We start from the raw sequence: 21,864 nt of genomic DNA, 5'->3' as shown, positions 1-21,864 counted from the left end.
AAGAAAAGGATCATAGATATTAAAATTTAATACTTTTGAAAACTTAAATGCAGTGGATAAATTTGCTGAAAGATTCAAATCAAATCACTAAAGATTCAAATTGCCAACTGTTAGCAAAGATGTGGAGTGGCTGAATGGCATTACAGGTGGAATGAAGATACAACTGTTTTGGAAAACAGTTTGGCAACCTTTTGTAAGTTAAGCATATTGCCTAGCAATTCCACTTCTAGTTATTTAGTCAAGAGAAGTGAAAATGTTTGCTTATGCAAAAAGACTTGTACATGAATGTTCATGGCAGCTTTATTTAAAATAGCCCCAAAATGGAAACAACCCAAAAGTCCCTCAATAGGTAAGTGGATACACAATTTACAGAACATCTACATAGCAGAATCAATGTAAAGGAATTAACTACTGATACACACAATCTGGATGGCTTTTAAAAACATTATGTTGGGACTTCCCTGGTGGCGCAGTAGTTAAGAATCCGCCTGCTAATGCGGGGAAAACGGGTTTGAGCCCTGGCGGGGGAAGATCCCACAAGCCGCGGAGCAACTAAGCCCATGCGCCACAACTGAGCCTCCACTCTAGAGCCCGCGAGCCACAACTACTGAAGCCCGCGTGCCTAGACCCTGTGCTCCGCAACAAGAAAAGCCACTGCAGTGAGAAGCCCACGCCCTGCAACAAAGAGTAGCTCCCGCTCGCCGCAGGTAGAGAAAGCCCACGCGCAGCAATGAAGATCCAATGCAGCCAAGAAAACCCCAAAAAACAAACAAAAAAACCCCATTATGCTGAGCAAAGAAAGCCAGAGACAAAAGGTATATGCTGTATTATTTCATTTGTGTAGAATTCTAGGAAGGACAAATCTGATCTGTAGTGCTACAAAGCAGATGAGTGAATCTGTGGTGCTCCAGGTTATGGGTAAAGATTGGGAACCATTATGAGGTGATGGAAACATTCTGTATCGTGATTGAGGTATCGGTTACATGAGTGTATATGTCTGTCAAAACTCATCTAACTGTACACTCAAAATGTGTGCATTTTATTTTGTGTAAATTATACTTTAATGAAGTTGGTTTTAAAAAATTAATAACACCTTAATGCAATAACCAAATAGAAAATATAGTAAAAAAAAGACAATAGCAGCAAACTACAAGTTACTTCAAATGAAAACAAACAAAAATGTACAAGAACTTTATGGAATCAATTATTATATATTATTGAAAGACATGGAAGATCCAAATAGAGAAATAGGCCAGGTTTCACGAACGTAGAGATCAATATCCAGGAAGTGTAGGTTCTACAGAAATTGACCTGTAGATCCAATGCAATTCCAACAAAAATTCCAACAAATTGTTTGGTAGAATGTCGCCAATGAAAGAGTAAAATATCTAAGAATAGCTAAAATGTTTCTAAAAAAAAGAATTAATTGAATTGAATTATTGGATGTAAGAAATTATCATTTTGTGGCGAGCCTGTGTCGCTTGGCGGATGGTGCTGGTGTGGGACGATGGGGTCGCCTGCTTCAGGGCTGATAGTAAGATATGGAGCAGAACAGAAGGGGTGGCAACCAACCCCCCTGTGGCTCACCGGTGCGCCACGCCAGCCCTGGGACCCAGCCTCCACTCTCCCCTCCCCAGCTCTCTGGTGGCCAAAGTCGTGGGTTTGCAGAGAGACTGAGGGTGCGTGCTGCAGCTGCTAAATGGTGACCCCCAAAGTGAAGAAAGCCGCGCTCTGAGAACTGGCTGGTTCAGGCATGGGGAGAGTCCACACGAACAAACACCCACACCCACCCAGGGACACAGGTCAGTGCAAACCAGTCCGGGGGGCCCTCCCTCGTCCCACGGACAGGCCTCCAGGCACCTCACCTCCCTTTGCTTCCCTGTCCACCCACTTCAGGGCTCAAGAGATTAAACATTTGCGTAATGTTCACAAATAATTATTTACCGACAGTGTTTTTCCTCTCCAGTTCTCACCCAGTTAAATTCACAGCAGATTTAACTGCTCTACCCTCAATTTTTATAAAAATAGCTTCAAACCCAAGGAATGGCCAGTGAATAGAAGCTGATTTATGGTTCAGCCTGTCCTGCTGTCTGAGTCAGTCCAGTCTGCGTTCCTGGCGGGAGGAGCTGTGTAGACGGACAGTGCTGGGCTGCCCACCCTCTAGGTCAGCTTCGTGACTGTGTCATGACCCTCTGTTGACTGAACAGAGTAGAACCAGCGGACGATCGCACAGGAATGGCAGTGCTTCCTGGCCCACCTGTTTCAGGCTTCATTAAAGCAACAGCGATCTCCTATTTTCAGTATTGCTTTCCTGCGGGCCGTTCTTCCTGATGCAGACAGTTCTGCGAGGCTGCACATCACACCATCCACTCAATCCTCTGAGCCTTGAAGACTCAGGCGGATGAGGGAGAAGCCCACAGGCCCCGGGGCTGTGGGCTGAGATGGCTCACTAGGCAGACGTGGTGATGCTCATCTAGTCTGAGTGAGATGGGAATCAAGTGTTTTCTGGAGTCTTCGTGTCTTGCCGTGTATACATTCTTTCTAGCCCCAGATGGTCGTGCGCCGCGCCCAGTGGAGATGGCTCTTTCACAACCTAACGTCCTCACCTGCACAGCGGCCAACGTACTCACCTCCCTGGAATGTGTCAGCACATGGTCTGGGAGGTAGTGAGCGCTCGTCAACGTAGCTATTATTGTGTCCTTTCTAGAACAGCAACCTTTGTTAAACACACTGCAATATCTGATGCAAAAGAGGCATCACTGGGAATATGTCCATCTCAGAAGATTTGGGTGTTAAATGGCATTACTTTATATATGATAGTGATCTTATCAGTTTGCTAATTGACTTCAGAAAGAAATGCTTTCTCTTACTGAAATCCTAGTGATATAAATGGAAACACATTTATGTGCAGTCATTTAAACATGACTAAAGCACTCTTTAGAGGCCATTTTGGGGACAATTACATATTTATAGTCTAGTTTTTAGAAAATTTTATTTATTTTATTTATTTATTTTTGGCTGCATTGGGTCTTCGTTGCGGTACGCGGGCTTCTCCTTGCAGTGGCTTCTCTTGTTGCAGAGCATGGGCTCTAGGCACACGGGCTTCAGTAGTTGTGGCACGTGGGTTCAGTAGTTGTGGTGCATGGGCCTAGTTGCTCTGTGGCATGTGGGATCTTCCCAGACCAGGGCTCGAATCCGTGTCTGACTCCCACTTCATAGTAGAGAAAGTGTAAACATTTTCACTCAAGCTTTTTCATTAATAAAAGTAACCAGTGCATTTTCCCACAGAAAGGGCTTGTAGGCACAATTATTTGTCATCGGTACATAATTTCTCCCGTTCGGAGAAGCTGTGGCTTCTCTGCACGCCGCAACTAGAGAGAGGTCCACGTGCCGCAATGAAGAGCCCTCCCGCCGCAACAAAGATCCACATGCCGCAACTAAGACCGGACACAGACAAAAGCAACAACAAAAACAAACAAAAAAACCCCCAAAAACCTGTCAGCAGCAATGTGTCCAGACTTGCAGGTATAAAGACCGTTAATAATCACAGTAAGAGCCCAGCGAGTATGGCAAATAGGAGAGCCACCTTCCCAGTAATAAAGATTTGGTAAATGCTAACGAAAATGTTATTTTCCTTAAGCCATGCTACTTTTCCCAGGCTCAGTGGCTTCTGCTGAGAAAGCTCCTCCTGCCCTCCTTTCCTTTCCTGACCCCTTTCCCACCTTCCTTTGCTTCCTCCCTTCTTCCATCTGGTTGCCTTCCTGAAGCTCCTTTTACTCCAATTCCCTTCTCCCTCCTATTTCTGCTCTCGAGGTGTGTCCTGCTGATGACAAAATGGAAATTCATCCTCAGTGAACAGAGATACACCTGGCAACAGCGGGACTGCAGTTTTGAAGTGTGCTTCCTTTTTTCTTCACTTCCTCAGTTAGGATTTCTACTTATTTATACTGTTTTGGACTTGAAGTTCTTGAATCTGAAGATTTAAGAAACTTGTCTGCCACCGTCTCTTTGTACGTGACCCCTTTCCTGTTCTCCAGGGAGGTGCCTGTGGGTGTGATGGGCTTTCTCACTCTGGCTCCCACGTCTGTCCCGTCACTTGCAGATTTTTGATCTCTTTGCTTTTCTCTGCTGCAGTTTCCCTAAATGCACCTTTCAGTTCTCCCAAATCTCTCTTTAGCTGTGTGTATCCTGTGATTTGACCCTATGTTTTTCATTTCTGAAAGTTCTGTTCGGTATTTTTTCAAGTCCCCTTCCCCCCTTATTTTTAAATAGGACCTTACTCTTTTCTAGAAACTTGATTTTTAATGGTTCGACACATTTTTACATTCTCTTCCATGCTGCCATTCTATTACCTCCAATATTTACTGCTCTAATCTTGCTGTTCATTTTGTGTGCTGTCACTCACATTGGCTATTTCCTCGTGTCTTTTCATTTTTGGTCATGGAGTTTGTTTTAGTGGGGCTTGTTTCCACCATGAAAATCCCTGGAAGCTTTGTTGTGAAAGTCCTCCCAGACCAGTTTCGCAACCAGTTTTATGATAATATCATGGCTTGGGGACCCAGGGTAACATGCATTCAAGTTCCACCTCTTTTTGAGGAGAAGGCCTGGGGTCCTGAATTCTCAGGGAAACGTTTCTTTCACCCAGTGCCTAGAGCAGATACACTTCTTTCCAGCAGCCTGCTCCTAAGCGTGTGAGCTTTTCCTGGTCCACCCCTCTGATGTGAGGAGAGGTTTTGGAACTAAGTATTGTATGGGCTGTGTTCTCAGCTCCAGTTACCCTCCTTGTGAGAATTTTTTTTAAAAATTATTTTTGGCTGCGTTGGGTCTGGGTTGCTGCATGAGGGCTTTCTCTAGGTACGCAGGCTTCAGTAGTTGTGGCTCGCGGGCTCTAGAACGCAGGCTCAGTAGTTGTGGTGCACGGGCTTAGTTGCTCCACAGCATGTGGGATCTTCGTAGACCAGGGCTTGAACCCGTGTCTCCAGCATTGGCAGGCGGATTCTTAACCACTGCGCCACCAGGGGAGCCCTCCTTGTGAGAATTTAAATCTTGTTTTCTGTTTAAGCTCTGAGGGGATTGGGACCACCCTGCCCTGAAGGCAGCCACAGCTCAGCTCACACACTGACTGCTCCAGTTCTCAGTTCCTTCCTAGTTTATGGCACCTGAGAAGTACCCTACCCCACCCTGCCCCACAGGCCCTTGTTTCAAGATCAGCCTTGCTTAAAGGTTTCTCTATTTTTTAGCAGTCCTAAGGATTTTAGGCAATTTAAGTCAGCTGTATTGCCAGATATAGAAATCTCACCAATAAAGCTGGTAAAGTGCATGTTTTATGGTTGTTTCTGCTTATCAGTGGTGATTGGATTGACAGGCCAATCTCGGTGATTGGATTGAGCTGCCAGTGTTTTAAAGTCATGTTTTGCATCATTCTATGCTATAAATGCTGCACGTCTGTATCTATTCAGGTCGAGATGCTGATACACAAGCCAACTTTCAGGAAGTGTGAGGACGCCCTCCCCTGTGCTCCTGCCGTGCCCTGGGGAGGTGGCCAGGATGCCACAGCAGCTCAGAGCAGAGGCGCTGGGGTTCCTCACTCCCGGGTCTCAGCCCCAGGTCTGTCACTAATCTTGCTTGAGATTGTGGGCTGACTGTTTTCTCAACTTTGGTCTTCCCAGGTATGAAATTGGGACAATAATACCTGTCTTACCTGGTCATGGTGAGGATGAAATGTGATACTGCTTGTAAAGTGCTTAGAATACATGGTGGCTTCACATGGGTCAGCATGACCATTATCAAAAAGTCTACAAATAACAAACGCTGGAGAGGGTGTGGAGAAAAAGGAACCCTCCTGCACTGTTGGTGGGAATGTAAGCTGGTGCAGCCACTGTGAGAAACAGCATGGAGGTTCCCCAGAAAACTAAAAATAGAATTACTATATGATCCAGCAATCCCACTCCTGGGCATATAACTGGACAAAACTAAAATTCAAAAAGATACCTGCACCCCCTACGTTCACAAGAGCCAGGACTTGGAAATAACCTTGATGTCCATCGACAGATGAATGGATAAAGAAGATGTGGTCAGTGAAATACTACTCAGCCATAGAAAAGAACAAAATGATGCCATTCTCAGCAACATGGATGGAACTAGAGATTGTCATACTAAGTGAAGTCAGAAAGAGAAAGGCAAATACCGTATTGTTACCGAGTCCAAGCTCACTCTGCTCGCGGCACGACAGGCCAATGGATCGGAGACGAGGTGCTGAGGCAAGGAAGACGACTTTATTCGGAAAGCCGGCTGACCGAGGAGATGGCAGACTAGTGTCTCTGAGAAACCACCTTATTGGGGTCTACATGCCAGTTTCTTTTATAGACTCAGGGAGGGAGAGGTGATGAGGAAGTAAAGTAAAAGGGCCATCAGTCTTGCAAAACATCTCCTGAATGACCAGCCTCTGTGAGGGGATGTGTTAGTTTCTTTTTTCTTGCAGCCATTCACAGGTGGCCAGGGTTCCCTGAGGCAGGCCATTTTGTATGATTATAATAACAAAAGCAAGGAAAAGCAAAGGTTAAAGTCAAAGAAACAGATCGAACATGGAGTCCGATTTAGCTCTTCCCTGTTACAATAGGATATCACTTATATGTGGAATCTAAAATATGACACACATGAACCTATCTATGAAACGGAAACAGAATCGTGGACATAGAGAACAGACTGGTGGTTGCCGAGGGGGAGGGGTTGGGGGAGGGATGGAACGGGAGGTTGGGGTGAGCAGATGTGAGCTTTTATATAGAGAATGGATAAACAACAAGGTCCTATTGTATAGCACAGGGAACTATATTCCATATCCTATAAACCAAAGTGGAAAAGAATATAAGAGAAAGAGTGTATCTATATGTATAACTGAATCACTTTGCTGTACAGCAGTAATTAACACAACATTGTAAATCAACTGTACTTATACTGTACCATAAAAAAAAGAGGAATATATGGTGCCTGGATATAGTAACTGCCGCCGATAAACGGTAAGTATTCTTGCCATTAATTCCCTCTCCTCCCTTGAGACTAAGGCCGGCGATAACACCATCTCTAAGCTCAATAATGCCTCAGTTTTATAGTCCAACTTTCTGACTGCCCTCTACTTTATCTGTCTTCCGAGTCGTCCAAGGTAAGTGTGGGAGACAAGGAGGTCACAGGCTTTGGGTTCAGAGCCTTGCTCGGCTGCCTGCCGGCTGTGGTACGGGACAGCCTCCCCAGGCCTCGCTTTCCTTCGCTGCACCCCGGGGACGTGAGCCTCTTGCTTTCGGGGTGACTCTGCAGGACGCGTGTGGAGGGGCCCGCTCGGCTCTCTGCCAAGTCTGGGCCAAGCACAGGACCGCACGCCCTCGGCAACAGAGCCCGGGACCCTTCACACCTTCCGGTGCCACCCCAGCTTGGTGAACACCGGGCTGAATGGTTGGAACCACGGATGAAACCAGGAAGGAGAAATGAGACACAGGGCAGTAGGAGACAGTGGCAAAGTCTGCAGGAACTGATTTTGTGTGTGGCCACAGGAACGGGGACATTGTTTCCATCTTCTTTATCTTTCCCCTGTCCCAGGAGAAGCCGGCACCAGGGACCTGTCAGTCACGCTGAAGCCCTGGCTCAGGCCCGCCCCGAGGTGGGTGGAGAGGCCCAGAGGGAAGCTGAGTCACTGGGCTGAAGAAGGAAAAGCTCTGAGGAGCTGGCAAAGGGTGTGGAGACCTTGAAAGACTGACTTGATTCTCTTTCTACTTTACGTAAGAATCTTGAACTTGACATTTCCACTTGAATAGGAGGGAAGGTACTGGAGAGTTATTACAGATTAAAGCAATTCTTCCTTCTCCAGGGCTCAGCAGTTTCCCTTGGGCAGTAGAGGCAGCAGCCGTGTTAAATCAGGACAGACTCACCGGATGTGGAGCCACATCAGTTGGTTGCTCAGACCCCCAGCTTCGCCAAGTCTGCCCCCGTCTGCTGGCCACTGTCCTATCCTCTCCCTCGTGACAGCCTCTGTGCACCGAGCCGTGGCAGGCCGAGGCCCCTCTCATCCTCCCAACTTCTCCGGCCCATACATATTAGCGTACATGTGTTTACAGATGGGAAGCTGAGGGTCAGAAGGTCCAAGGGATTTGCCCAGGAGGAGGAGACACCACCATGTGGGAGCCCTCGGCTCCAGAGGTGGCTTTGCCCCTTGTCTCCCACGGCTGCCGGCTCGCTGTGTCTGCTCCGTGTCATCCTGGAGAGCCAAGTGGGGACCCATGGCCCAGGGCCTCCTCTTCCTCCTGACTCACAAGCTGTGTAAACTCAGGGAAGTCACTTCCACCTGGGAGCTTGGCTTCTTCATCTGTAAAGCGAAGGGTTGGATGAACTCTAGGGCACCTTCCAGCTCCAGCTTCTATGATTCTCCTGACCCAGATTTTAGGAGAACTCAGATTTCTGCCAGGCCACCTCCTGTGTCTCTTCACCCCATAAACCCTCACCTGAAAGCCCCATGAAACAGAAGACAGAAAGGTGACGAAAGGGACTAACATTTACTAAGAGCTGAGTTTGCGGCGGCGCTGTGCTGGGTGCTGCGACACGCCCGTCCCTTAGAGGCAGTCCTGGTGTTTACGAACTCTCTGTCATTTCTATGATTCGTGGTCTTTCTACTCGTCCGCACCTCGAATGCATTCTTCTCGCCCGCTCCCCTCCACTCAAGCTAGAATAAATTACTTTGGGTGGCACCCCACGAGAATACCCTGCTGTGTTGATGTTTTGGTAAAGAGCTGCAGAGAGAAGTCCAGGTAGAAAGACTGGCTTAAAAAGAATGAGTAGGGATGATTCTCCTGTCACGGGCTGGAGATGGTTCCCTGACTTATTAATCTGGACCACTTGGGGACCAACGTCATGAAACCTTGATTCTTTTTGTGAAAAGGGATAAAAAAAGATCTTTTCTGCTTCTTTCCGTGACTTTCCGGGAAGCTTTGTGCTGTGTGGGAATGTCTTGCTCAATGATTACCTTTAATGCTGAATTCAGGGTTAGGATTTGTGGGTGACCTGTTCCTTCCAGAAGAAAGTAGAGAAGGATCTGAGAAGACTTTGCCCTCAGCCTGTAAACGCTTTGCAGGCAATTGGCAGTTCAAAATCTCGTCCCACATGTAAAGTTTTGTAAAAAGCATTAGAGACCAGACTTTAATACAATTACAAGAAATTCCTTGAAGGGGCCAAACCCTCCCATGCGGGGTGATCCCCTGGTGGTAGCTGGGACCCTTCCAAGTGCTCATTTCATTGAGATGCTTCAGCCCCTCCTTCCACCTAGACCTAGGACATGTACAACTGCTGGGCATAAAAAATACAGTTAAATTCACATCACTTCAACAGATTTCTCAAACCCTTGCTACTGTGTGCGATAAACCCCAAGTGGAACCCTCAGTGGCTTAGCACAAGTGAAGTTTGCCCAGACGCACACGCTTCACCCTGCGCAAGGGGCCCGGGAAACGAAGCCCCTGGCTGGGCGGACGCTTCCCAGCAGCTGCCCTTCATTCTGCAGGGGACGCGGCCCCGCGGGGGCTGCCTCCAGGGTGGGCGTGGGCGGCGGTGAGGACTCCCGCGGCCCCTCCATCCCTCCTCCCCCCTCCCCTCCCCCCACACTTCCCCACCCTTCCTCTTCAGCTCTGGCACGAACAGCTGCACTACGGGGGCCGTTCCTATCGGAGCTGGTCTGAAAGTTCAGGCTGAAGGGGAATCAATATCGTCATCATCCCCCTCCCCCCTGCCAACCCCCAGCCAGGCTGGAGCCTAAAGGATATTGGTATCTGTTGTCCCCAGATGCACTTTCATCAGTCGCTGCTTTGTCTGGGAGCTCGAGGGGACCCCTCTGCCCCCAGGGTGCTCCCCTTCCCCTTCTGAGAAGAGCCGGGGTGAACGCGGCGTCCTATTCACCCTCGACCGCCATCTGGCTGTGGAGGCGAGTAACTGCAGGATGAAGGCAGAAGGTCCTGGCCCAGGAAGAATCGGGAGGATTCATTCTTTTCCCGCGCTGGCGTCTTTCTGATGGAATGCCAGGACTCCACTTCAGCCAGAGCTGCGGAAAGTGGTTTCCCCTCTGTATCCCCAGAGCACCTAACGATAGATAGACTTTCTGGTTACTTATTTAAAATATGACGGCTGCTGCTAAAGTTTGTTTAGTATCCATCATTGACCAAACGTTTTATTTATCGTGCATTCACTTATGTTACCTCAAACATACTTTCAGATGCTCGGTGCCAAACTGGGGCTTCCTACAGATTAGAGGGTTATAATTACAGGTCATGGAGTGGAAGGAACAGGCTCTGAATGCAAGTCTTCTGACTTCAAATCCTATGCTTTTTTTCCCCTATTATTTTATGTACTTTATTGATTTTCTATTAAAAACCCCTAGTACTGGAACCCTGGCAAGTGGGGGCCAAGGGGTTGGGAAGAAAGTGATTTGGTAGAGCCAGGTTTCCATTCCCAGTCTATTTTGGTGCCTCAGTCTTCCCTTTGCCAACCCAGCTGTGCAAATCAAATCAGACTCGCGGAGCAGTTGTAAGAGAAAGGCTTTTGCTTCTCTAGAGTAATGTCTTTTGCTACAAACGATTATGAAAAAAATAGATATGTTCCAAGGATGAGGAGAAGCAAAATCCATTTGTCTGCAAAGCACTTGACCCAAGTGTCTTGCAGGATTTTGCGCTCTTCTACACGAATGTGCGCTGGTTTGGAGCTGGAGAACTCTAAACCAGCCTGCAGACTCGATGAATGTGCTCCCGCCGGCTCGGAGAACAGTGAAGCAGGGCGACCCAGCGGCAGGAAACGTCCACGGAGGCGGACTCACGCCTCTCCTCCATGTTCCAGGGACGCCCGGAAGGCCCCCCGGCCCGTCTTCTCGCGCTCCAGGGAGGACCCACAGCAGGGAGGCTGCTGGTGTTCGCATAATGCTCTGCGGTGTGCACAGCTCTTCTCAAACACAGCGAGCACCCAGTCTTTGCGATAACCCGGTGAGGTGAGGGTGTTACCTCACCCCCTTACATCTGAGGAGTCAGAAGGTCAGTGTTAACTAACTCACCAAAGGTCTCCCAGGAAACAGCAAAACCCACACTCTCAAACCAGCTCCTCAGACACGGGTCCAGCTCTGTCAGCGCACCTTTGCGCGTCCCGCCGAGTCTGTCCAGGGGTGGTGTTGTACTTACACCAGCCACGATTCCGGGTCGTGCTCCCTTCCCAGCTTCCAGGCCTTGACTCTTGCCCTCCCTCTGCCTAGAAAATTCCATCTCCTTCCACCACCTCTGATGGCAGGATCCCAGCTTCAAGGCCAGCTTAAGTGTCTACTTGTCCACAAAGGTTTTCCAGATCCTTCCTGGACTCCCCCTCCCTGTGTTTCCACGGCCCTTTCCTGTAAATTATATATAAAAAAGCTAAGACCTGCTGAACGTTCTAATTACTACATTCGTGTCAGCCTCGTGGTCTACAGAGGGCAGGACCACTGCCTAGAAGAATGCCTCATATGCAGCAGGTTCTCAATAAAAATGCTTTTTACCCAATTGAATTCTTACTATGGACCAAGTAAAACAGTAACATTTAACATCTGTCGGCACTTTCTGCGAGCCACGCACGGTTCTGAAGGCTTCGCATGTCTCAAGGAGTCCTTAACCCAGCCCTAGAGGTAGGTCCCATCGCTGCCCACGTCTTGGAGGCGAGGAGGGTCTTGTCCTGGGTCACACAGCTAATTAGGGCTGGAGCCGGGTTGGAGCCTCTTGCCCCACTGCCTGTAAGGCGGGGATGGTCCCTGAGCCCTAAGAGCTGTATATTTATTTCCTTCCCCAAGAAAGAAGCCTTGGCTCCAGAATCAGCTACATTGTGGCAAAACCTTTGCTGGCCCTGCTTTGGCCAGAGACGGGCAGCAAGTCTGTGGAAGGGTGACTGTCACCCCGTCCTCAGCCCAGAGGAGTCTGTAAAGGGAGGACGATCTCTCTGGAGCGATCAGTGTGGAAGAAAGGGAAGAGACTGTGCTGGGAATGCGGTCGTGTCGCCGTCCCCACATCCAGGGAGCCACGAGGCCCGACAAGCCAGACCTCCACCGTCTCCTTCCTGGCCAGTGCTACCGCCAGCGATCCACAACTGGGAGGCGCGTCTCCCGCTGCCCCTGCAGCTAAAGATGCCTGACACCACCGATGCCACTGCGTGTCCTTCCTGTCATCATCTCCAGCACCAGCACTGTTCTTTTCAGAGCTTTGTGGGGTGACAGCGTGTTGGCATGGGTGCGGAAGGGCTGTTTCCACACAGTCCTCTGCTGCCTCTGGGGCTGGGGCAACTTATTAAATCTCCGTGAAGCTCAGTGTTTTCATTTCATTTTTGTTTTCTTTTTGGCCGCGCCCTGTGGCTTGCAGGGTCTTTGTTCCCTGACCAGGGAATGAACCCGTGCCCTCGGCAGTGAGAGTGCGGAGTCCTAACCACTGGACCGCCAGGGAACTCCCCAGTGTTTTCATCTTCAGAAATGGGGCCTAGAATGACTTCCTTGTAGGGTTTTGTGAGTATGAAACACCTCCTTGAGCATTATAGACACTTAATCAATTTTATTTTCCTTCTTTCATCAAAGAGCTAGGTTGAGAAGATACACACATAGAAACAGGATAGAACACGCTCATGCTGAGTGTCTGACGACTGGTGCGGAGGTTATTCACAGTGGGGAGAGGGCCTGGCTGGCGAGGTGTTCAGGCACCGTGGTCTCTTTGGAGCACCATCTCAGCTGTGTTCTGTCTCGGGGTTGGGGGCCTATCTAGGTTCAAGGATCAGACATAATAAGGCAACCTGATAATATAGCTAAAACTCAAAAACCACTCAAACCCTTTGACCGAATAATGTCACCTCAAAAAAACATTACAATACAATAACTGAGAAGAAAAAAAAATCTAATCTTTGTAAAGATATTCATCATAGCACTATTCAAAAGTAGAAAACTAGCGAAGTAAGCAGAGAGTAATAGGAGAGTGACTCAACAAACTATGGTACATTGCTCCAATACCACACAGGTGAAAAATCAAAGTGAACCCTGACATTGTCCTGTTCAGATATAGGAAAAGAGTATTACAGATAAAAGAAGTATAAAAAAGCAGAACTCACGATGTGCAAATGCTGATCACAATTTTTAGTACCTATGCATAGCCCGGAGGAGACGACACAAGACGTGAACGGTGACCCCTTTGTTTCTTCGGCCGTAGCGTGCAGCATGCGGGATCTTAGTTCCTGGACCAGGGATTGAAACTGCGTCCACTGCATTGGAAGTGAGGATTCTTAACCAGTGGACCACTAGGGAAGTCCCGTGAGCTCTTTGAAATTATGAAATTTAATTCTGTGTAAAGAAGTTTAGGTAGACAGTATTATACAATAAAATGTCAATACAATTTTAAAGTTAAAAACATTAGGTAAAAATTAATAACGCAGACAAGCCACATGCAGGTAATGAGGAATCGACAGCGTTTGTGCCTGTTTTTGGCGGTCAGCAGGTCTGCGTGTGTTTATTCTAAAGCGTGCTGTTGCATCGCTACCAACTAAACCCATGCTTTTGCCCAAGTTTCTCTTCCTTTGCAGCCCCCAGGAGAACGGAGTTGGCTCTGTGCGGGGCTTCTTCTCTAGCAGGACTCATGCTCAACTGACCTGCATAGAAGCAAAGGGGGGCCAGTGTGAATAAGAAGGAACAGCACAGGGAAGGACAGCCCAGGAGGAGCCCGGTCCGATGCCACCTTCAGGGCCTGGCCTTTTCTTGGTTCTCCAGACTTGTGCCTGGTCCCTGGGCTCTAAGGTGTCTGCCAAGTAAGGCCAGGACATGGTGCTGAGATCACCCTTGCTCCATTCAGGGAAAAGCCTGTCTCCCTCTTGTGGCGTTTATAGCTGCTCCTGGGCTTTTGCACATAAATTACACACGTCCTTAACCAACTGCCCTTTTGCAGGGGGGATCAGAGCTCAGCAAACAAAAACATCATTCTTATTATTCCCCTTCATAATTGGAGAAGTGGCTATTTCCAGGCTGGTGAAAATCTGTCTACAATACAAATTAGAAGGCAAGAGGGGTTTTGCTCAGTTTGTTGATGGAAGATAGACTCAGGACGACTGAAATACTGACAAATCCCAAGTTTGATGTGAAGAACACTGGATGTTTCCATTGTAGATGCACTGTGCGTAGAACGCTTTTGGTGTGAACACTTGTACGGGAATGGGGTCCCTGTTCCCTTTGTCTTGGTCTGGGCTTCTGCTCCTCGTGCTGCCTGTCTGGGTTGGTTCGGCTCCTGGTCCAAGGGTCCCCCAGCGAATGACAGGCAGGACCGGGGAAAGGACATGCATGCCTGGACCCTTCTCCCAGGGGGAAGGTTTTCTAGACTTTTGAGCTCACGTACCCCCTGACACAATTCTGTAAAACTATGTACCAGCTTTTGGGGCTTCCCTGGTGACGCAGTGGTTGGGGGTCTGGCTGCCGATGCAGGGGACGCGGGTTCATGCCCCGGTCCGGAAAGATCCCACGTGCCGCGGGGCGGCTGGGCCCGTGAGTCATGGCCACTGAGCCTGCGCGTCTGGAGCCTGTGCTCCGCAATGGGGTGTAAACTTTTTCATTTTTAGGTTTAAATAGTTGTAGTATATCGATCATCCTATCATATTTCTTTAAGGAAGATACATATATACACATAAATATATGTATACAGTCTGTATATATAGAAATTGAAACTAGTTTTTTCCTGTGACTGTATGATTCTAAGTGCTAAACATTTTCTTCTGGATTTACGTGTATTAGAACTATCGTGGGACATATTTGATTAACACGACATGAGTTGTTTGGAAGTGCCTCTGTGGGGTCCGGGGGTCAGCGAGGAGTGGGGTGCAGGGTGCACCGCAGGGCGTCTGCTCAGAGCTCCCTGGTGTCAGGCCCGCCCCACTTCTTCCTCTGCCTCATCCTGGCTCCTGTCCCTGCCCTCCACAGGTGCGGGTCCCTAGGAAACATCTTGTGCCTCAAACTCTGCTCAGTGTCTGCTACTGGGAAACGTAGCCTCTGACCCTAAACGGGCCAAGGGAAGACCGCTGTGGAGGCCGGAGGGCAACGCAGAGCTTGGGCTTGAAGAGCAGGTCCTGCCCCAAACCATCGCCGCCCCTCCCCCTATGCTCCCCGGCCTCAGGAATCTGGAGGCCTGACTTCGAGAAGCGCTTCCTGCTTTGAAGACGCCAGAGAATCAGTAACATACTCGACACATTTAATGAAGATCAGGTCCCCCTTTTTACGTTGTTCATGTGGGTGCGAAGGGGCTCTTCTGTCTTCAGTGGCTGTGGATAAAATGTTTTAAGAGGGACCGGAAGCTTGCCTCTGGGCTGCTAATGCCGTCTTGGTCTGAAACACACAACAGCAATAGGAAAGTCGTATTTTCATGAGGAACGCTCACACAGTGCTTGCTGCGTGTCAGAGCTCTTCTAAAGATGCTATGCATGTTTACTCACTTAACCCTCAGCACGATACCCAGTTAGGTATTGTTATTAACCCCATTTGACAGAACAAGGAAGGGGACGACAGAGGCCCCTTCCTACTGAGTGTTTACCATGCTCAGGTCGAGGCGCCAAGAAAGTGACGTGCAGCACCTCAGTCCTCATGTGCCTCGAGCAGAGCCAGCAGCGGGCAGCTCTCCTTGCGGAGCAGGGGCCGTGGTCCTCAGGCCCTGCGGGAGCGCTAATTGGGCCCCTCCCTCACCCGCCCAGGTGGGAGCAGAGGCGTCTGTCACAGCAGGGCCCTTTGCGCCTCTCCTAGTGGCAGGTCATCGCCCTCAGGGTAAAGCTGAACGCAAGGAGGATGGCTTTGTATCAGTCCTTCAGCTTCCTGATGCCAGAGCAGAGCCGGGGCAACTGGGGGCAGGCGGGGAGGCTGGACTGTCAACAACACACACAGAAGGAAGGAATGCAGGGCGGGCTGGGGCAGGGCTGTGACCTGAGGCCCGTGGGTTCTGGGGGCCGTTCCTCCTCTGTGGAGGGACAGATGGACCAGGGCTGGGAGCAGCTCCAACACGGAAATGCTGCGGTGTTTCCCCCAGAGACGCTGCCCACGCTGGCGAAATGACTTGACAAAAGTGGCCGAGGCCCAGGGCTTCACCCCGAGAGGCAGGCGGGTGGCCCAAGAGCCTCAGGCTCAGACAGGATGCAGGTAGGCCGAGAAGGGGAGGCTTCCTGCCAACAAAATCCTGTGAGGATGCAGCGCAGGAAGTGGGGAAAAGGCCACCTTCTAGGGGTATGCATTATTTTATGGGTTCAAATTTATTTAACTTGTTATACAGCGTTCAGTGAGGTCAGTGAGGCTCTGCTAATGGACGCGAATGTTTTGAACGGGAGGGTGGACACAGGCACCCGCCGGCGTCCCGCTTGTCAGCTGGTGGCACAGTACTGAGAAAAGTCCAGATTCATGCAGATCCACTATTACAAGTTCCAAAAGTCTGAAAATGTCTTGCTCTGCAATTTCAGGATATTTTAAAATTAGAGACGGCAGGAGATGTATCTTGGAATCTACATTAAAACACACTCACCTAGTAGTTGAAGCTAAAACTTTGGTGATTTCCAATGATTTGTGTGTTGACTGTTACACCTTTGAATGCATTTTCTTAATTTTCATTTTAGAAACAGTTCAGAAATCATACTTGGAAAGTGAAGGTGAATCCCTGTAGAACCTTTGACGCCGGCCCAGGGCGCTCACGAGGTTTCTGAGGCACGTGCGCTGGGACCCAGGCCAGTCGGGGGCCCTTCGGCGGGGCCTCTGGGTGAGAGCCGGCCGCCCGTTACTGACTGTGTGCAGGTTCCAGCAGCTGTGAACCCATCGGTAGCACTGCTGTAGCGTGGTGGGGAAGAGCCTGGGCTCTGTTGTCAGACAGACCCGGGTCCGGACACCACCTGCTGCTTAGCAGTGCCCACGACCGCTGTTTCTCGTGTGTGGACCGCAAACGGCGCCACCCCACTGTGTGGTCCCGAGAGCGGCGCGACTGTGCCCTTAGGGCTCTCGGCCCAGCCTTCCGCCTCCAGAGAGCACTTACGGAGAAGGGGGGAAGCCTTCTGGGCGCTCCAAGGGCTGCACGGGCTCAGGGACGAGGGGCTCTTGGGGGCTCCCGAGTCTGGCTCCCGTGCCACTGGAGCTCCCGGTTCGCAGGCACGGCTTGTACTGGACTTGGGCGTCGAGTAGCTGTTCAAACTCAGGAACAGACGAAACCCATGACCCCCGGGCTCTCCCAACCCTGTGAACCCCAGACCGTATTCTCCCATGACCTTGACTCCAGGCGGGCCACAGACCAGCAGCCTGGGCATCTCTGCTGGAGCTCGTCAGAAACGCAGGCACTCTGGCCCCCTGGAATCAGAAGCTGCCTTTTAACAAGATCCCTGGCAATTCTCCTGCACGTTTCCTGCTCTGACCCCTCAGGGGTCACTGTCCTCCGGGCACTTGAGCCCCAGCCCTGGAGCCTCAAACTCCCCACCCCACCTCATGGGGACCTTTGTACCTGGGGCCCTCGCTGTCACTGGCCCGGGTCCAGTCCAGGCCCAGTACCATGAAAGCCTGGACCAGCTGCTCCCGCTTCTGGTTCCCTTCTGTGGATGAAGGCTGCCGTCCAGGTTGCTAAATGTCTTGGCTGCTCGGGTGGTTGATTTAGGACCCACGAGAGGTGGCCCTGGGCTCGGGTCTGGGTGGACATGCCTCTCACTCCAGGCTGATCTTTCAGACCCACAGTGGGCCCCCCCCCCCCGCCATGGTGGTCACTTCTGTCTTGCTCACAGCTCACCTCTGGGCCTGGGTCCGCTCCGAACCACGTGTCTGACGTGAGTACAGACACGTGCACACACTTGGGGTCAGCTGTGTCAATCCCTGAAGCTGGTGGGAAGCAGTTTGGATCTGCAGAGCTGCGTGGAGGCCCAGGGGGCAGTGGGGGAAAGGCATCACTGGTGGTTTTTTAATCGCCTGAGGTGGGGAGTGACTACCCTTCTGTCCTGGCCCAGGGACTCGAGCTGCTAAAAGGGACACGAGTCACTCATCTGTGGAGAAAAGCATTTCTGAGAAGGTGGTACCAGCCAGAAAAGCAGACCAGCTGGCGGTCTGTGGAGCACCCCTGTTAGCCCATGCCCACCAGTGAGCACTTGATAGGGGCCTTCGCCCCGAGGCGGCTTGTCCCTCCCTCAGTGACCTGGAGCCCTGAACTGTAGGGTCTCACGGGTGAGAGACCTTGGAGACCCTCACAACCTATGGCAGAGGCAGTGCCCCCCTGAAGTGTTTGGGGCATGACAGGGGGTGGCCGTTCCTCTAGGCCCTGTGTGGACATCTGCTTGGGGCCCCCTGGGTCCCCGGCCCGGAGCACAGCTCTGAGATACTGGAGTCCAGGCGTGCCTTGATCTGGCTGCGAGGGCTGAGAGCCTCGACGCAACGCTGGCTGCCAGAAGGGGCCGGACACCGTTCTGTGGCCTGGCCTGCCAGTGGCTGAAGAGCAGCAGCTGGGGGCGGGGAGGGGCCAGGAGCCAGGACACTCTCCAGCCCACCTGCCTCTGTGGTTTCCTCTCCCTGAAGTGATTCTGCTCTGATTCCTTCCGGACCACACCCTGCACGCTCTTCTCCCTCACCTCGCTCTTTCCAGCCACCTAAGCAGTCTGCAGCGCTCTCCCTCCCCCTTGCCCCTTTCCAACCATCCACGTTTCACACCCTCGAAGGCTTGGGTGGAGTCCCAGCTCTCCTGGAAGCTGTCCCAAGGGGTCCAGCCCTGGAGCTCCATCTCCCTCGCTTCCGAGTGCCTCCCCACTCATCCCGGAGGTTGGCAGTCACGGCTCTTCGCGGTTTCTGTGTGCTGGTGTGGTCCCGACGTGACCGTTTAGTCTGTACGCATAAGGCCAGTCACGTTCATGAAGCGCGTCTGGGTCACCTGACGCCCAGTACGTGGGAAGCAGTGTGCTGAGTGGTGTGTGTGTATGTGTGTGTGTGTTACACACTCTGCCTTTAAGGAACTCACAGTCTAGGAAGGAGGCTAGAATATGGTAGGCCGACTAAAGTAGGACTCAGACGGCGGGCAGACAACGAGGGTTAAAGGAGGGAGAGGTCGAGAAAGGGGTGCGGAAGAGCCTGGTGGAGCAAGTGGCCTCCGGGGTGGGTCCTAGGGGGTGACGAGAGTTTCGTAACCAGACCAGGTTTGTTTGCAGCAGAGAAGGTTCACTAGACGGCCACTTCTCAGGTCTGCCTCCCTGCAGGCCAGGGGCGTGAGCTGTTTATGGGGTGAAGGAGCGGGGAGGTCTCAGGCGTGGGGCAAGGGGATTGGACGTCGGGCAAAGGTGAGGTGATCTGTGTTCCACGCAGGCCATTTTAGGCTTGGTGGCCCCAGCTAGGCTCTGCCCGTCTGAAGTGCCCAGAGCCGACTCCAATTTCTGGAAACAACTTAAGCCCCCGTTACTATAGTGACCCCTACGTCAGAAGCCTTCTCTACAGGGGTGGTTAAGCACCCTGGTGATATATTACCTCGGCTTTGCGACGCTTGGAGGGTATGCAGTTAGAGAAAGGGGAATAAACAACAGGGACAGCAGCCTTAACCACTAAAGGCAGGCCCTAGGCAGAGCGGCTTCTTACCTGCTGCTCTGTGAGACACACCCAAGGGTCTGTGCGGGCCCTGCAGCCGGCTGAGTGTCCTCTGGTGTTGGAGGCCCTCAGGGCAGGCAGTGCCGGCTCCTCTGTCTTCCAGGAGGCCACAGCGCAGGGAGGGGATGCGGTCCCTTTGCTCCCCGTGGGGACTCAGCGGTCATGGAGCACCTAAGCTCTCCCCCTGAAGGCGTGTGGGGGGCATTTGGCCCAGACCACAGAGGCTCGAGGGACAGACTCAGTGATGGGAACGCCTGCGGGTTTTCTCACCTGAGTGACTTTATTCTCCCTCACTCCGAGGTTCACAGGCAGAAGTCGGCACAGGCTGAGGTGCAGGCTCTGAAAGGAGTCTGGGTGCTGCCGGGAGCACGTCCTAACACCGAGCACTGTCGCGGCCGGTGGTCCCCGGGCGCCCACCCCTCCTGCTGGCAGAGGTCCCTGGCCGCGCCCCGCGTGCAGAAGGCGTCACGGCATCCTGTGTGACTCAGGGTCCCCCCAGGCGGGGCCGGCTGCCGGCTGCCGTCTGGAGGAGCAGCCACAGCTCCCACTCCAGCTCTTCTGCCCTCCGGGCCAGCCGGGCTCTCCTCACCTCCAGCGCCAGGGCCTGGTCACTCTGCAGGGCCCAGGATCCCAGGTTCTCTCCGCCGGGGCCGCCGGCCTCTGCTGGGCCGGGTGTGTCTTCCCGCCATGCGGGAAGGCAGATCCTGGGAACCACCTGAAAAGACACCAGTGGAAGAGGCGACGGGGCCCTGCGAGCGCTGAGCCCACCCTGAGGACCCGCGTGACTCTGGGCACCCTGCCAGCCTCCAGGCAACACCCAGCCGAGTGCTTGGGGAGACGCCAGCAGCTCACGTCCAGGGACTGGCCTCACGTTCACGAAGGACACAGGGTCCCCTGAGCTTATGTTGCCAAATCCGTGCACAGCAGCGCCTGCTTATGTCCCCACACCATCATCGCCTTTAATAATGCGGAACAACTGTGGAGTAATTGAGTCTCTTTATAGCCCCTCCGCTCGTCCTGCTTGTTCCGTCCTAACACCAGGGATATTTATATAATGTCTCTTTAGCATGAGAATTTCCCGTTACTTTATTCTCACTAAATGGCTCTCCTCTGAGCCCCTCAGTGCAGCCGACGCTGGGCGCCTGCACCTCGCCCTCCACACTGGAGCTGGTGCCGCGGCCGCCCTGACCTCCCAGCCCCTCAGCTTAGCGTGGCCTCTTGGACGGGGTCTGGAGGAGACCAGGGGAGGCGGACACGCGGGGCCAGCGTCTCCGTTTGGGTTTCACAGGGAGGACTCACCGGGGAGGGGGGGTTCAGGGACCCTCTGGGGCCAGCGGAAGACACAGCTCCTGCTGGGAAGGGGTCTGTGCGTGCTGTGTGTGTCACACGCCCAGTGCCTTGTGCGCACGGAGAAATCTTCCCTCACTTGTTCGTGAGCATGTAGGTGTGCTTCCTGTGCTTTTGTCTTGCGAGGACTGACTTTCCAGACCCCCTAACATCCAGGCTCAGGCACGCGCTCTGTCCTCGCGGAACTCTCTACTCAGGGAGCATCTCGGCCCCGGGTCTCCTGCTCTCGGGGTCACCGGCAGGTGGGCCCTCCCTGGTGGTGAAGAGGGCGGCCTTGGTGAACAGGATATCCCGGCGCTGATGCCGGATCCAGAAGCCCAGTGACAGGGGTGCCTAACCTTGCCCCCCACCACCAGGGCTTTGCCCATCTTCAGCAACTCAGCAAGACGGGAACTAGGGGGACACGAGGGAGGCCCTGGGCTTGGGTGCAAAAGTCAAAGGGGCACCAAAAACTCAACTCAGGAGAAATAGTATTTTAACGCAGCTTTAAAAGTCAAATTGGCAAACTGAGGCCCACAGGCTGGCGCCTGCTTTAGGAAAGAACGTTTCATGAGCTCAGGGCAGACACAACTGAGTTATCGCTGTATCTCACGCCTGTGACCCCTCCAACCTTCCCCATGTCTACACCTCCAGAGACCTGAGTCGGGATCAGAGTTCATCTCACGGAAAACTTGTTTCAGAACCATGGCTATCAGTCAGGCTGCAGCTAGAATAGCTTTTGCATTGCCCCCCTTTCATGCCCTTCCCCAGTCTTTCCAGGCCGTCAATTTACTTAGAGACCTGCAAACCCAAGGTGGCCGACACGCTTTCCTGACCCCTGATGCAGCCCTGCCTTCCAGGGTCAGCCTTCCGTTTGCCAAAGGCAACAGGCAAAACGGGGGGACCTTCTGGTCAGA

This window comes from Delphinus delphis, chromosome 18 (genome assembly GCF_949987515.2).
Source record: "Delphinus delphis chromosome 18, mDelDel1.2, whole genome shotgun sequence".
Classification (NCBI taxonomy): domain Eukaryota; kingdom Metazoa; phylum Chordata; class Mammalia; order Artiodactyla; family Delphinidae; genus Delphinus; species Delphinus delphis.
The sequence above is the reverse complement of the archived record's forward strand: the minus strand, read 5'-3'. Positions refer to the sequence as shown.